Source organism: Rhipicephalus sanguineus, chromosome 5 (assembly GCF_013339695.2).
Source record: "Rhipicephalus sanguineus isolate Rsan-2018 chromosome 5, BIME_Rsan_1.4, whole genome shotgun sequence".
NCBI lineage: Eukaryota > Metazoa > Arthropoda > Arachnida > Ixodida > Ixodidae > Rhipicephalus > Rhipicephalus sanguineus.
Window position 1 is genome coordinate 200,032,539 of NC_051180.1, and position 14,545 is coordinate 200,047,083.

The window sequence follows — 14,545 nt, forward strand, 5'->3', positions numbered from 1 at the left end:
AGAAGACGCGCCAAGCGTACGGCAAGAAACAAAGGCGTCCGTGGAACGCGCCGCAGAAGAAAGCCGACAACGTGCGGGTGCGGCCGAGTTCGCCCGATGCGGCCGAAGTGATGCATTCCGACGACGGCGCGCAGCCGCGGGCACCTGTTGTGTCCGAAACGGTGCACTCTCCCGGGCTCAGCTGCAGCACCTCCTCGGATTGTTACGTCGTCGGATCATCTGGCACTTCCAGCAACGTCCAAGACCGCATTGACACGACATTTTATTCCGTGGACGAGTCTGCTCAGTGCGCCAGGAATGCGGCGAGCTTGAAGGCATCCCTCGCATCGCAGTGCGCGACGGAACGCAAGTTCAAGCTACTAGATGTTGATCTGGAGGATGACGGAAAAGAAAACGGGACAGAATTTTGCATTATTGACCTGGCGGTGATAGACTCGTTATTGCGGCTTTTCGCCTGCCCCGAGTGCGGTGAAAAAAGCGTGACTTTTTCGAAGGGCAAGAAAGAGTATGGGCTGTGTTCAAAGCTCGTTGTCACGTGCAGCAGTTGCAACTTTCGCGAAGAGCGGTTTTCGTCTCCACGTGTAGCCAACGAGACCGACTTCAAAATAAGGCCATTTGAAGTGAATTTGCGTGCCATGAAGGCCATCAATAGCATCGGCAAGGGGGCAACGGCTTTGTCGGACTTCTTCGCCGTGATGAACATTTCGCATCGAGGGCTCCACCACAAGACCTACCAAAGCCACATGACGTTAATGAAGGAAGCCTGCAGTGCGACAGCTGCCGAGTGCGAAGACGCGAGCGTTGCTCGCGTCAAAGAGCTCTATGCAGAGTTCGGCAACGCGCCCGGCAACGTCGACGTTATATATGACGGCACTTGGCTCACGCGCGGACATAAGTCACATATATGCGTTGGCTGCATTATAGAAGTGTATAGTGGTCTCGTTATAGACCACATCGTACTATCGAACTTTTGCCTGGCTTGCACCACAGGACCCAAGGAAGGAGAGGCAGGACGTTCTGCCTGGCTCATCCAGCACGCTCCTCTGTGCCAGAAGAATGTCGACTGCAACGCTGGCCAGATGGAAGTGGAGGCAGCGCTACGCTTGTTTGGGCGGTCACTTGAGAAGCACAAGCTTCGATACACGACCATGCTGTCAGATGGTGACAGCAGAACTTTTCATGCGCTTACAGAAAATGAAGTCTACGGTTACATCAAGGTAGCCAAAAAGGACTGCATTAATCATGTGCACAAGCGTATGGGTGCTGCATTACGTACACTTGTAGAAAAAAAAAAAGCTCAAGGTGGCTCGCTAGGTGGCAAGGGCAGGCTCACACAACAAAAAATCAAGAAGATCACCTCTTACTACGGTTACGCTTTGAGAAGCCACCGGAACGACGTTCCAGGAATGCAGAGAGCTGTGCTTGCAACTCTGAAGCACATGTCATGTACCGATGAAGCACCGAAGCATGACCTCTGCCCTGAAGGCCCAGACTCATGGTGCAAGTACCAAAGAGCTGTGGCAAAGAATGAGAAGCCCCCACCACACAAAGAAAGGTTGCCTGATTTTGTGAGCGAGGCACTGGAGCCTGTGTTCAGGCGGCTGAGTGACGGAGCGCTCCTGGAAAGGTGCAGTGATGGGATCACTCAAAACCCCAGTGAAAGCCTGCACTCTGTGATTTGGCAGCAGGCCCCTAAAATCCAGCATGCATCCTTGCGGAGCATTGAGAGGGCTGTTGCAGAAGCCGTCAGCCGTTTTAACCAAGGTGTAACAAAGAGCAACGTAGAAATTGCCGAGAAGCTGGGCTACAGCGCAGGCTACAACCTGGTTCGTTGCAGCCTTGAAAAAGACAAAACGAGGCTGCAAAAATCACAGAGAGAGCATCTCGACAGCAACACAGCAAAGACAAGACTTGCGCAGCGTCACAAGCCAGCAAGGGACCCTGCTTACAGCCCCGACCTGCTGTAGAACTCTCCTCATGCAAATGATGACAATTTCTTGTAAAATAAATATTGTGTGTTTTTAACCTGAACATTGTGTAGGTGTATTGTATATGCGAGGGCAACATTATTGTTTAATTTTTGTGCATTCCTTTCACTTGCAACTCACTCGAATAACCAAAAAGTAAAAAAACCTTCTTCTCTTGCTGCGTCAAAGACCATGTCATAGTTTTGGAACAAGCTGTGACAAATGTTTTGGGAGGGTACAGTCATACATTTAGCATGTCCATTATCGTATAATATAGAGCTACAAAACGGTGTCATTTATTTTGCTGTAGCTTCACTTTAGCAAAAGTTACAGTTGCTGGAAACTTCAAATGCGTTTTTCTCAGTTCGTTGTTTTTGCACATTTCACTTAGCCTTACGGTTGTTTTTCCTATGTTGTATTTGAGTGAGAGTGACCAAGTTGGTATCATTTTATTCGTCTTCAAGTGATCCAGGGGGTGATGCTATTTTCATTTCTCTAGAACCACTTTCAGAATTACAATTAAAGATAATTATGAGAGGAAACTAGAGTAAAATATTCATCATAAGTGTTTGTCCATTCTCTTGCCTATAAAATGCCTTCAAATGGAAAAAAATAGCATCACCCCCTACAGCAAGTCTTCAGCATTGGGGTTATGCATTTACTTTTTCATTTTTCTAAGGTGAAATCGCCAAAAAGTCCCGTAAGAGATAGGCAATTAATTAAAATTCAAACCTTAATATTTCCAGAACCACTCGAGCTATCAAGAAACAAATTACACATTTGAAATCAGCATAAAAAACTACCTTAGATAGTGAAAGTTAGTTGAGATTGAGCCAAAAGTAAAAAAAAAAATTTTAGAACCCACGTCCCCCCTTAAGCCTACTGCACGCTTTTAATAGGCGACAATCTGAACGCGCTGGGCCGTTGATCGCTGCCGCCTCGTTGTGCGGGGCCGTGTTCAAGTGCGCGCCGCTTTGTAGAAACGAAAGCAGCTCACTGTTGCGGAGTTAAGCGTTGCTGGTCACGGACAACGAGAAACCTCTTTGCATTGACGCTATCACGCTAAACACACGCGTACCGTACAGCAAGCGTAGCGCTGTTGTAACCATACTGCACGCTTTTATTGAGCGACCACCCAAACGCGCTTCTGTCCGCTGCCAGCACCGCTAGAGCGTCGCAGAGTGCGTATCGCTTGCAGGAAGTTCGTCATCACTGCGTTAACTGAACAAGCTACTCACCGCATCTGTGCACGATCTGGAGCGAAGTGGGTACGAAGAACACTCCCACGATAAATGCGCGCGTGCAGTGCAGCTAGCGGCCCGGCAGTGACGGCGTGAGCCAAGAAGGCGACGCGCTGCACGCAACTAGCCAGGAGACGATCGGCTCCACGCAGCCATACCGCGTTTCACTGAAACTGTGTCAATTTTCGTTTAGTAGCCAATCGCAGTACAGACGTACAGACATATAGCCGACACTGTCCGTTCCATCGCTATGTCGGTCACTGCGTATACCGGACCCTGTAATCGTTATGAAATGCTCCTTGGCGTCGCCACCACGCGCTATCGGCACTACCGGACGGTCGTGCGAGAGGGCCAGAATCTTTTCTCCACTTTGGCAAAAACAAAGAAAAAGCTTTGCAGTGGGTAGTTTAGGCAATATTTGCTGTGGCACTGTATATATTTCTTTGCTGGCGGCGATGCCGTACGCGAGGAGATGCAAATCTTTACTTGGTGGTTAATGCGTACTACCGTTTAGTGCGTAGTGCTTGGGTTGAAGATGATCAGTTACGTGTTGTGGAAATAATGATGGGCACGTTATGTCGACAATGGTAGATGGGAGGTCGTTCCAGTCTCGCCGTGCGGAGAGAAGAAAATGCTGAAAATGTTGATGTTCGGCACGTATTAATGAAATCTCCTGTGGGTGGCTTGCCCTGTGTGATACAGTCAAACCTCGTTACAACAAACACCACATTAACGAACATTTCAGATTAACGAACTTTTAAGAAATCACGTGCTGACTGCTTATAGTTTCAATGTAAAAATATTTCACTACTACGAACTTCAGAATAACGAACATTTCAGAATAACGATTGTTATTTAATTCCCATGTCCTCTTGAAGGGGTCATGAAGCACCCCTTGGGCTGATTGAAAAAACACATCCTGCGGAAAGCTGACACGGCTATGAACTGCTCTGCCAAATATTACAGTCGTGCGCGCCGCGTAATGGCCACAAGCGGAGCGCGAAGTTGCCGTTTCCCCAGGCACCCTCTTTTCAAACAGAGGCCGGTTCTCACTCTCGTCGGTGGGCGGGGCGTCTGTCCGCTGTACGTTGCAAGAGACATAGCATGCTTATTGGCCGATAGCCGACGTAAATCGAGAGCGGCGTTCGGATCAGATGCGCTTCTTGCCGCGGGGTGCCGCCACTTGCCGGCGCCGCACTCCTCAGTACACGGTAGCCGCACTCGCGCAAGCGAATCACAGCGGGAGAGCGATCGCGTTTCATGACGCGCGCTGGCGTAACTTCTTTCCCCCATGCCATCCCTCCCTGTCTAGCTTCCAGTGCGCTCGCCGGCACGAGAAAAGAGAGAAAAGCGCTGGGAGCGTGCGCCAAATCCCCGTAACTCCGCTGATTCTTGACGGATTCGAGAAATTTTTGCGGCAATCGATTCGGGAGGCAGTACACTCCGATACTGAGGCCATTAGATCATTACTTGGAAAAGTGGTTCATGACCCCTTTAACAACACCTCAGTACTACGAACTTATATCCCGAAATGCGAGGATTCTTAGATTTTAGTGTATCGGTCATGGCAGTCGGAGCTGTAAGCTAGCAGACGACGCAGCGCGAAGAGCGGACGCCCTCCCGCAAAAACCTGAGATGGCACGGGAGGAGAAGGACACGGGCGGAGAACTATTATTTTTTTCCCCCCCCCTTCGTTAAGGAGGCGACGACGCATCAGGTTTTGTAAGCGGAGTGCCGGGGAACATGGGCTCGGAAAACCTGAGACGGTGCGGGAGAAGAAAAAAAAAAAGTACAAATAGCCACCGCTTTTCTTTTTTCCTGCATCACGTTTTACTTGCTTGCTTTTTTATCAGTTCGCGTGCTGTCACCTGTATCAGTCTTCTGCGTATTTTATTGTACTGGAAGTGCGTCCCGGTGTTCGTGTTGCCCTGAGCTCAACAACTCCTCCTACGGCGAAGAAGCGGAAGCAGCTTTCTTTGAGTGAGAAATTAGACATTCTTCGTGAAATAGAAGACGAGAAGAAACAAACAAGCCGTCGTGGCTAAAGAACGAGAAGTGGCGCGGTCGACGATCACCATGACTCTCAAAGATAAAGGATTGCAGCGATGACATGGACGACGATGTCACGGTAGCACCCGAAGACCGCGACGAGTCCATGTCAGCCACGGATGCGTTGGACTACAGTCGACGTCCGATTTCCCGGACGCCCGAAATTCCGGACATGCCTGATTTCCCGGACTCATCTGTGGCACCGTCAAGTTCCCCGTATTTATTTATTTATTTATTTATTTATTTATTAGTGAAACCTACATCGCCCAAGTGGGCATTATTGTAGGGGGGTTAGAAAGGAAAAACACAGTTTTACAGTAAAAAATGGCACACATTTGCGCAGAAATGCCTGCGTATTCACGAAAAGCACACATCTTGTAGTGATGAACAAAAAGCATCGGCTGGGAGATCAACAACACACGCATCCAACTTATTCCATTCACGAGTAGTGAAAGGAAAAAAAGAGTTAGCGAAGACACCGGTACGACAGCTGATCTCGCGGATTTTTTTTTGAATTATCATTTCTATGTGACACGTAGTATGGTCTCATCATGTATAAACTCTTGTTGATGCGAATTTCATTACAAAAGATCGAATGGAAAAGCTTTAATCGCAAGAATTTTCTGCGCTGCTCAAGAAGTTTCCATCCTAAGTTGCCTTTAATACAGGTAACACTGGAGTTAAAGTTATAATTGTCGCTGACAAAGCGTGCAGCGCAGTTTTGTATGCGTTCAAGTTTATAGATTAGAGTTTGACCATGAGGATCCCATACTGGACAGGCATATTCAAGGATAGGTCGGACATTTGTAACATACAAAGCTTCTTTCAGATTTTTTGGGGCAGACTTGAAATTGCGTTTAATAAAGTTTAACACACCGTTGGCTTTGCCAGTTACGTAACCTATATGCTTGTTCCAAGATAAATCGGCAGAAAGGTATACACCAAGGTATTTAAAATGTTCAACACGGTCCAGTTGTGCTCCTGACAAGCTGTAGGATGAGTGAAAAGGTTTGCGTTTTCTGGTAAAACTAAGAAAACAATACTTTTTTACATTCAAACACATCTTCCATTTCTCACACCACCTCACCACAGTGTGAAGATCACGTTGTAAAGCACAAATATCGTCCATACTGTGTATTGATGTATAAATAACACAGTCATCTGCGTACAGCCTCGCGTTCGATGTTAGCGTCTCTGATAAATCATTAATATAGACCAGAAAGAGCAAAGGACCCAACACCGAACCCTGTGGCACCCCGGAAGTTACGCTGACGTATGAAGAAGACGAACCATTTACTCGGACGGACTGTTTTCTAGAAGATAAATAATCCCTCAACCAACCAAGAACACATGCAGGCAGACCTAAAAAAGATAATTTATGTAATAAAAGAGCATGCGGAACGGTGTCAAACGCTTTCTGAAAGTCTAAAAATACCGAATCGACTTGATGACCTTTATCATATGAACTGAAAACATAATGAGAAAATTCGCACAGTTGTGTAACACATGACAGACCAGACCTAAAACCATGCTGAACTGTACAGAAAAAATTAGAACTGTAGAGTCATGAATTAAAAAGTCCGAAATTCCGGACGCTTATAGCCTTCGCCATACGATTTCCCAGACTTTTTACTGTTAACCGCCGACCCAAAGTCACCACCGACGCCGCCATTTTGGTTGTTTTCATTTTCATATCCTTGAACCCACCATACTCGCATCAGCAGCAACGCCGCACCGCGCCGCGGCTGCCGTAACCTCGAAACCGCACGTGTCAATCCGTTGCCAGCCGTAGCTTAGCCAAGCCAAACCTCACTGTGTTCGTTCACGTGTTGTTTTGTCAGCTGTGCCAGCACTGCGGTTGTGTCTGCGGTTGTGTCTGCGGTTGATCGTTTGCTGCTGCGCGCTACCTTCAGTGATCACGTTTCCCGACCTTCAGCATCCACCGAGTTCCTAGCTGTTTTGTGCTGCGCTTTTCGTCGAGCGGATTCGCCGTTTACAGCAATGGCACCGATTGCTCCTTCGTCTTCGTCCGCGCCTTCGAAGCGCACAAAGCCACCTCGTAGGCTCACGATGACGAACTGCCATCCGCGGACGTTGCCTTCGACGATCTGCGCGCTGGCGGCGTGTTGATTCCAGCCGAGATAACCCTTGAGGTTTAGGAGAACTTTTTGTTGGGCAAGTTGGTGAACGTTCATAATGATTTTTAAGGCGCAAAGCAGGACAAACACAAGAAGGGACACGGGACGGAGCGTCCCGTGTCCCTTCTACTTTAGAAATAATCGGAGCGAAAATGTTTCAACACGTCTAATGCTGCGGCTACTCCATGCTTCACGGAAAATGTCGCCTCAGTTGGATGACGACGACATGAACAAAATTGCAGCCACCAGCGAGATTCACGAAGTGACTCAAGCGTTTCTGACCGATTTTTACACTCCTGTTATAGGGTAACGAGTTAGGCGAGTTGGAAAATACTTATGACGGCCAGTGCAAAGGTCCTTTTTCTCGTCCGTGTTCCACTTGCGCTGGCCGTCATGAGTTTTACACTCCTCCCAGCTCTCTCGTCCATTGCCGCACTAGATACGCAATGTAGTTTGATGATCGAGGAAACAAGCACTCGCAACGCTCAACACAATATGAAACAGCAGCACTGACAACATCGCAGAAGCTGGCCAGTGACGTCACTGGCTCTCACGATCACCTGGTAGTATTTGTTAACGAGTAGGCGGACTATGTCACGGGGCCACCGAGTGCTCTTCGAAATCGAATCTGCCTCCGGTCGTAACATACGAGCATATAATTAAACATTTGTCTCGCGCTGGGGCAAGTGAGTTTCGTTGCCGTTATTAACGAGCCACTAGCCATTGATTAGGAGCAAAAAACAGAGGTTCACAAATTTTCTGTCACCACTGCTAGTTAACTGGTCAGAATTGTTTAGTATGTAGAATTTAATGTAGAATTTGTTGCAGATGCTACCATCTAGGCAAAGCCTGGCGAAGCTCGTGACACCGTGTGCTCAGTGTGCACGTGGCTTGGCTCCTAGGCTCTAGAACGCATCTGGAATAAATGGTGTCCACATAACTCAGCCTCCTGCCTTTTCACTCGTCCTTGACTTCAACATGGGGTGTGGGGTTGCACACGCAACCCATTCTCTTCAACGACGCGGCGCCTCTACGTTTGTACGCGCAGTGGCGAGGGGGGCTGCGTGGGAGAGGGCACTGTGCCGCTCCCGCAGGCCTTCGTGCCCTGCTCCCTGGCCGAAGTCGAGATGCCCCGTTTTCCCTCCTTGCCCTTTTCTGGAGAGACTCCTCTGCAGACCCCAAGGAACGCGCGCCGCTTTCTTGGGGACCGCCTCGTCTTTCGACTCGAGCAGCGGTGACGATCACAGCTCAATCGAGTCGGGAGCCACCCAGCCGCCATCACCCCCTGCGCAACGCCCGGTCTATTGTGAGGTGACTTACTGCCTCAGGGCCGGACTGCGAAGCCACGAGAGGTGAGTCGAGCCTTATCGCTCTCAATCTCGTGTGCTTCCCATTTTGTTGTTGTTTTAACGTCGTCGTGCGAAACATCTCCGCCGCTCCGTTCCTACCTTATATTTTGTTGCGTTGGTGGCGCTTTTGGCACAATAAACTGTGTCAGGCAAAGAACTCGTCTCTGTTATCACTGGCCTGAAACCCGCCGTGGTCACGACTCAACGCGAACCACGGGTTAGGGGTCCAGCTCTGACTGTTAGGGCTGCTGCGTAGCGCTAGTAGCGAGTAACTACACTCCTCTAGTGCGCGGTGTGATCCAAAGACGTGACAGTTTTGCACGTGCGGATCCGTTTGTTACAAAGTAACCCCTATATTTGGCGCCCAACCTGGGGCCAGCGGTGCGACAGAGCGAGTCAGTTTGTTTGCGTGACTGACACCACATGAACGAACCATGGCAGCAGACAGGGCTGACTTACAGCCGTTGCAATTGCTGTCACGGATGCTGCCAATAAGCAACAGTTCGAAGATGCGGTAACGGCTACTGTACATTCGATTCCTGCGGCGAACTTTAGCCAAAGGAAGTAGAAGTAGCACAGAGCAGGGGTATGAGCGGCTGGCTGGCACGATGGGCACCCCTCCTGCAGCGATACGACTTACTGTTCGCTGCAGAGGGAGAACGAACAGTGTGTAGCGGACACACGCGTACGCTCGTTGTCTGTGAGAAGAGTAACATTACTACTCAACTCACCTTGCCCGACGCCGAGCCTGAGAGCGACGTAACTGCTGCAACGCTCAATGTTATCAGGAGGGGTAACATTACTACTCCTTCTGATAATTTGAAACTCGGCCTGAGAGCAGAGTAACTGCCACAATGCTCGATGGCGACGGTCCGAAACGAAGGGTGGACGACCCACCTTCGCAGGACGAGAAAGCTAACCACTAGGACTGCGTCAGTTTAGTGGAAAACTTGCTTAGCCGAAGGGAGTTGTCAGAGGCACAGCGGCAGGATCTCTTTTGTAAATACTTTTGTAAGTCTTTGATGGGCTCCGGGAGCCTGGCAGCGCGGCCGCTGCGCATGTTGATGCAGCTGGTATTGCTGTTAGTGCGCGGTGCTCTGAAGCAGCTAGTAACGCTGTGAGCGCGTTTCTTCCTACTTTTGATTCCAACCCGCTGAGAACTGACCACTCCTTGCTAAGATAAATCCCCACGGAGAAGGATACACATCAGTCCTTCAAAACGGTGATTTCCCGCACGTTGGCACGCACACTCGTGCATAAGCTCATCGAGGTGTTCACGTGATTCGAATATCCAAAGCAGTTTATAACGGACAGTTCGTCCTGATTCTCTGTCGAAATCTTCGTACACTCCTGCTTAGCCTTCGGCATTAAGGGGAGACACTGGTCTCGAAACGAAAAGTTTTATTATTGGAGATATTGTAATGAAATTGGGTGTGTATATGTATTTCTTCCTCCTGTTTTCAAAAATATAATTAGTTTTCATGTACTTCAATTGGTTATCAAATTGTGAGAGCATAAGTGAAATCTAATTAGGTCATTTCTTACGGGTCATTAAGACACTTTCCCTCAGTATTTTTAGGTTCTGTTTAAGACGCAGCTGTAGCCAAAGACCTGCCATGTGGAGCTATGCTATTTATATTGTCACTGAGATATATCATCATATAAGAACTTTCAATTGTATTGACACTGTGTAATCTTGAAATGCAATTAGCTCACATTATTGTTCACAAAATTTCATATGTTCATCTTAGCCACAAAAAAAATAGCATAGCTCCACAGTCCTATTTCTTACGAATTCAACGGTATAAAATGTATCAAAATTACCTTACAAAAACATAATGAAAAGATCCGTAAGGCTGGTCAAGTTGGCAAAAAATGTGAAGCTGAGAAAATCGCGTTTGAAGTTTGACACGCACTGTATAAATTTATAAAAGGAACCTTTAACCATAAATTTTATTCACATGTTCCCCATCTGTTTCCCTTCAAAACAAAACAGAAAGTGTCTTGTTCCACCCAAGGAATCATATCTAAAAAAATTTTCCAATATGCAAAGCATGATCAAAACCCCACCATGACAAGCGGCTGGTGGGTTCTGGAAAAGCCATGGGGTATGAGGCTCAAGCGACTGGTTGCTCATGTCTTTTCAGTGTTTAGGAAGAACCTTCTAGATGTTAGGCAGCATGTTACCCTGGGTAATAGGTTGCTATGCTTGAGAGAATACCTTCAAAGTAGTCCAGGACTGTAATCTTCAGTTGCACCCGTTTTGTGTCGCCTTGCAAGAGTCTTTTTTGTGTTGGTGCTCTTCAGATAAGTTGCATTTGCCTTGCGTAAACGCAGAGAGTCTTTTTCTAGGCTTCGTCGAACAAGGCAATCCCCAGCAACATAGCCCAAACTTGCAGCAATGGACTCGTTGGTTGCCCTTCTTCCTTGGTTGTAGATGGCAACAGCCTCAGCAGCAGCTCGCTTCACACTTTCCAGCGAAGCGTTCCCATTCTTTGAAGTTTAGGTCCAGATGACTGAATGAAGACTCTCACTCGTGTTCTGGGTCTTCCCTTCACAGCACCGTGCCAGCAGGCTCTCATCACTGAGCCTCGCAGAGACTGGCTCCAGAGCAGCCCCAACACAAGCCGGCAGGGCATTCTTGTGTGAAGGTGGACTCTCCCCATTGGCCAAGGCTCTATTGTACTTGCACCAAGAGCTAGCACCCTTGGGGCACTTTGAGTGCTTTGGTGCATCATCTGTCGATGTCATGTGCAGCAGTGTAGCTTCGACTGCCCTCTTCATAGCTGGCACGTCATTGATATTGCTCCTCAGGGTATATCCGTAGTAATTCGCGATCTTCTTGATCTTCTCTTGTGTGAGCTTTCCTCTACCCCCAAGAGACTCACCCTGAGCCTTCTTTTTGTCCACAAGGTTCCGTAAAGCTGCACCCATTCGCTTGTGGACATGGTTGATGCAGTCCTTTTTGTCTATTTGGATAAAGCCGTACACCTCAGCTTCGGACAAGGCATGAAAAGTGCGGCTGTCTCCATCAGAGAGCACAGTCATGTAGCGCAGACCATGCTTGGCCCAGGACCTCTGAAACATGGTCAGCGCAGCCTCTACTTCCGTGCGGCCAGAGTTGCATTCGATGTTTCGTTGAAACTCGTGGGTTGCCAGCCAGTCGGTGTACCCTTCATCTTGCGGCTGTGGTCCCAGGGCACAGCCGAGACAAAAGTTTGAGTAAACAACATGGTCAATTACAAGGCCAGTGTAGAGCTCAATGATGCAGCCCACACCCATGTGTGAGCTCCGACCTCGCGTCATCCATGAGCCGTCGAACACAACATCGATGTTCCCTATGGGGTTCAAGAAGTCTGTATACAGCTCTTTTATTACTGCCACACTAGCAGCTTCACTTTCAGTCGCTGTGTTTTCGCAGGCTTTCACTAAACTTTTTAGGTGTCCCTGAAACGTCTTGTGGTGCAAGCCTCGGTGCGAAAGGTTCATACACGCACAAAAGTCTGAAAGGGCAGTAACACCTTTGCCAATCATCTGTATCCCCTTCATGGCCCTCATGTTGACTTCGAAGGGAGTGATGGTGGCAGTTCCGCTCACTCTCGGAGAAGAAAATAGCTTCTTCTCGAAATCACAACTGCTGCAAGAAAAAATAAGCTTTACTGCAAGGCCGTACTCCTTGTCCGTTGCCTTCCTCACGCTGAGACTTTTTGCGTCGCATTTGTCGCACTTCGCTTGTGCAAAAAAGTTATTCAAAACTTTCATATCGACGAGCAAAAAATCGGTCCCGGCGTCACCGGTCTGGCACTCCGCGCTGACTCCAAGAAGGTCGAACTTGCGCTGGGTAGCCGACTTTCCAGACAGAACGGTCTTCGTTTGCGCCGACCTCTCAACTCGCTGCGCCTGCTCCGCCGTTGAGTAGTACGCGGCATCAACCCGAAGTGTTTCGCTAGTCGAACTTGGTCCCACGGTGTCGTCAGTTGAAGTTCCCGGCAGATCCAAAGGGTCCGGCCGCGACTCCAACTCCGCTGCCGACGGTGCACTTGTAGCCGGCGCCTTCTTGTTCCAAGCCCGTTTTTTACGGCTTCCAAAAGCTCGTTGCGTCGATGGTTTCAGACGAGAGTCTCCAGGCATCTCGATCGCGTGGAAAAACTACCGGCACAAAGTGGAAACACGGTCCGTTGAGAAACACGCACGATCGCAAAAGCAGGCGCACACAAACGGACAGCCACGGCGGAGAACCCAACACAAAGAAAAAAAAAAATTACGTGTCGGTCGCGCCAGCCAATGGGAGACTCGGAAAGGCGCACTTGAAAAGCGCGCCGCGTGAGAGCCAAGCAGTGGCCTGGAAACGACCTTCAGAAAACCTGCGACGGCAGCCGTTCTGCTTGATCGACGCCATTTTGAGATGGCGCAAAATGTGCACAAAGAAAACAGCTTCAAATCTAGCCCAAGATGGCGGCGCTCGGCCCGCTGCAACGCTCATGGCGCGTGTGGGAAGTTCGAACAAATTTCGTCCTTTTGGGGACATTTTAGTGCTGCCGGGGTGCTTTGAAAGCCTATTTTATCGCATTTCCCGACCGAATTTAGCGTTAGCAATTTGAGAGTAGGTGCTCAGAAGTACAAACGCCTCGAAAATAAGCTTTACGAAAAATCGATTTTTTGACCATTTTTGACCATTCCAAGACCCGCGACTCCCCTTAAGCGCCGGAGAACGACCACGTAATGTGCCCAGGCAAATCTCATTGAACGTGGGAACCGCAACATCAAGCACATGCTCGTTGAAATTGCGGGGACGCACAATTGCTCTCAGGGCTACTGTGAACACGCTCGAATGGCTTTACCCCCGCCACCCTCAATTTTTGAAGGCACTGGTTGCTTCGTCAGCACACGCTGATTATGCAGGTGGGCTGCGCGCAAAGGTGACGAAAGCTTTTGTGCAAAGCACAACGGCACCTGAGCACTGCTCGTGCGGAGCAGAAAGCGCAGTATGACCGCTCTCATCGGGACGTTCAGTACAAAGTGGGCGACCTGGTGTTGAAGCGCAATCATGTCCTAAGCGATGCCAGTAAGAAATTCTCAGCTTCTCTGGCACCGAAGTAGATAGGACCGTACCGGGTAGGACAGACTGTCTCTTTTCTCATGTACAAGCTGACGGACTTCACGCTAAGACCGATCAGCGGACCGGTGCATGTCTGTGACCTCAAGCCCTACTATGACAGAGGGAATGAGTGGCCCGAGGAAAACGCTTCCCCGGGCCCGCAGGCAGTGGCATCCGAAGGCACGGCTCGACGTACGAGCTCAGTGCAACGTTACAACTTGCAATCTCGGCAGAACTAACTCTGTCCGGTTCGTAGGGGCTTTATTATGCGTGATATCGGACGGGACGCTCCTCTGATATCTAGCATGCAGCCTTCGAGAGCGAGCACGCGCTTGCTTTTTCGGAGAGTAAGAGAGGGGCCAACCAAATTTTCATAGTCGCAGTTTCACCCATCGGCAGCCGTCCAGTAACAGGCAAGGCAAAACGAAGTTTGGGTTTGCGGTCAGGAGAACAGCTACGATAACTATCCTGCATAAGACTATTAAGCTTGCAAGTCCACCTGCTGGTGGCAAAGGCGAAAGCCTGCACCGCAAAGCCTTCACTTTGCCTTCACACCGCCTTCACTGATGGTGCAATTTAGGTCGCACGCGCGATATCTGCACTCTGCTTTTTTATCTTCCCTCGCTCCGCATCCCCTGCTCCTTGGTAACGCCTTTGTCGCTCTCTCTGCTCGGCCGGTGTACCTCCGTTGAGGTGCACACTC

At 49.2% G+C, this 14,545-nt stretch overlaps 1 protein-coding gene across 1 annotated transcript in view; it reads left to right on the forward strand.

Moving 5' to 3' along the window:
- The window catches only part of LOC119394571 (26S proteasome non-ATPase regulatory subunit 3), a 197,177-nt gene that overhangs the window by 28,955 nt on the left and 153,677 nt on the right, over window positions 1–14,545 (forward strand). The window lies entirely within an intron of this gene.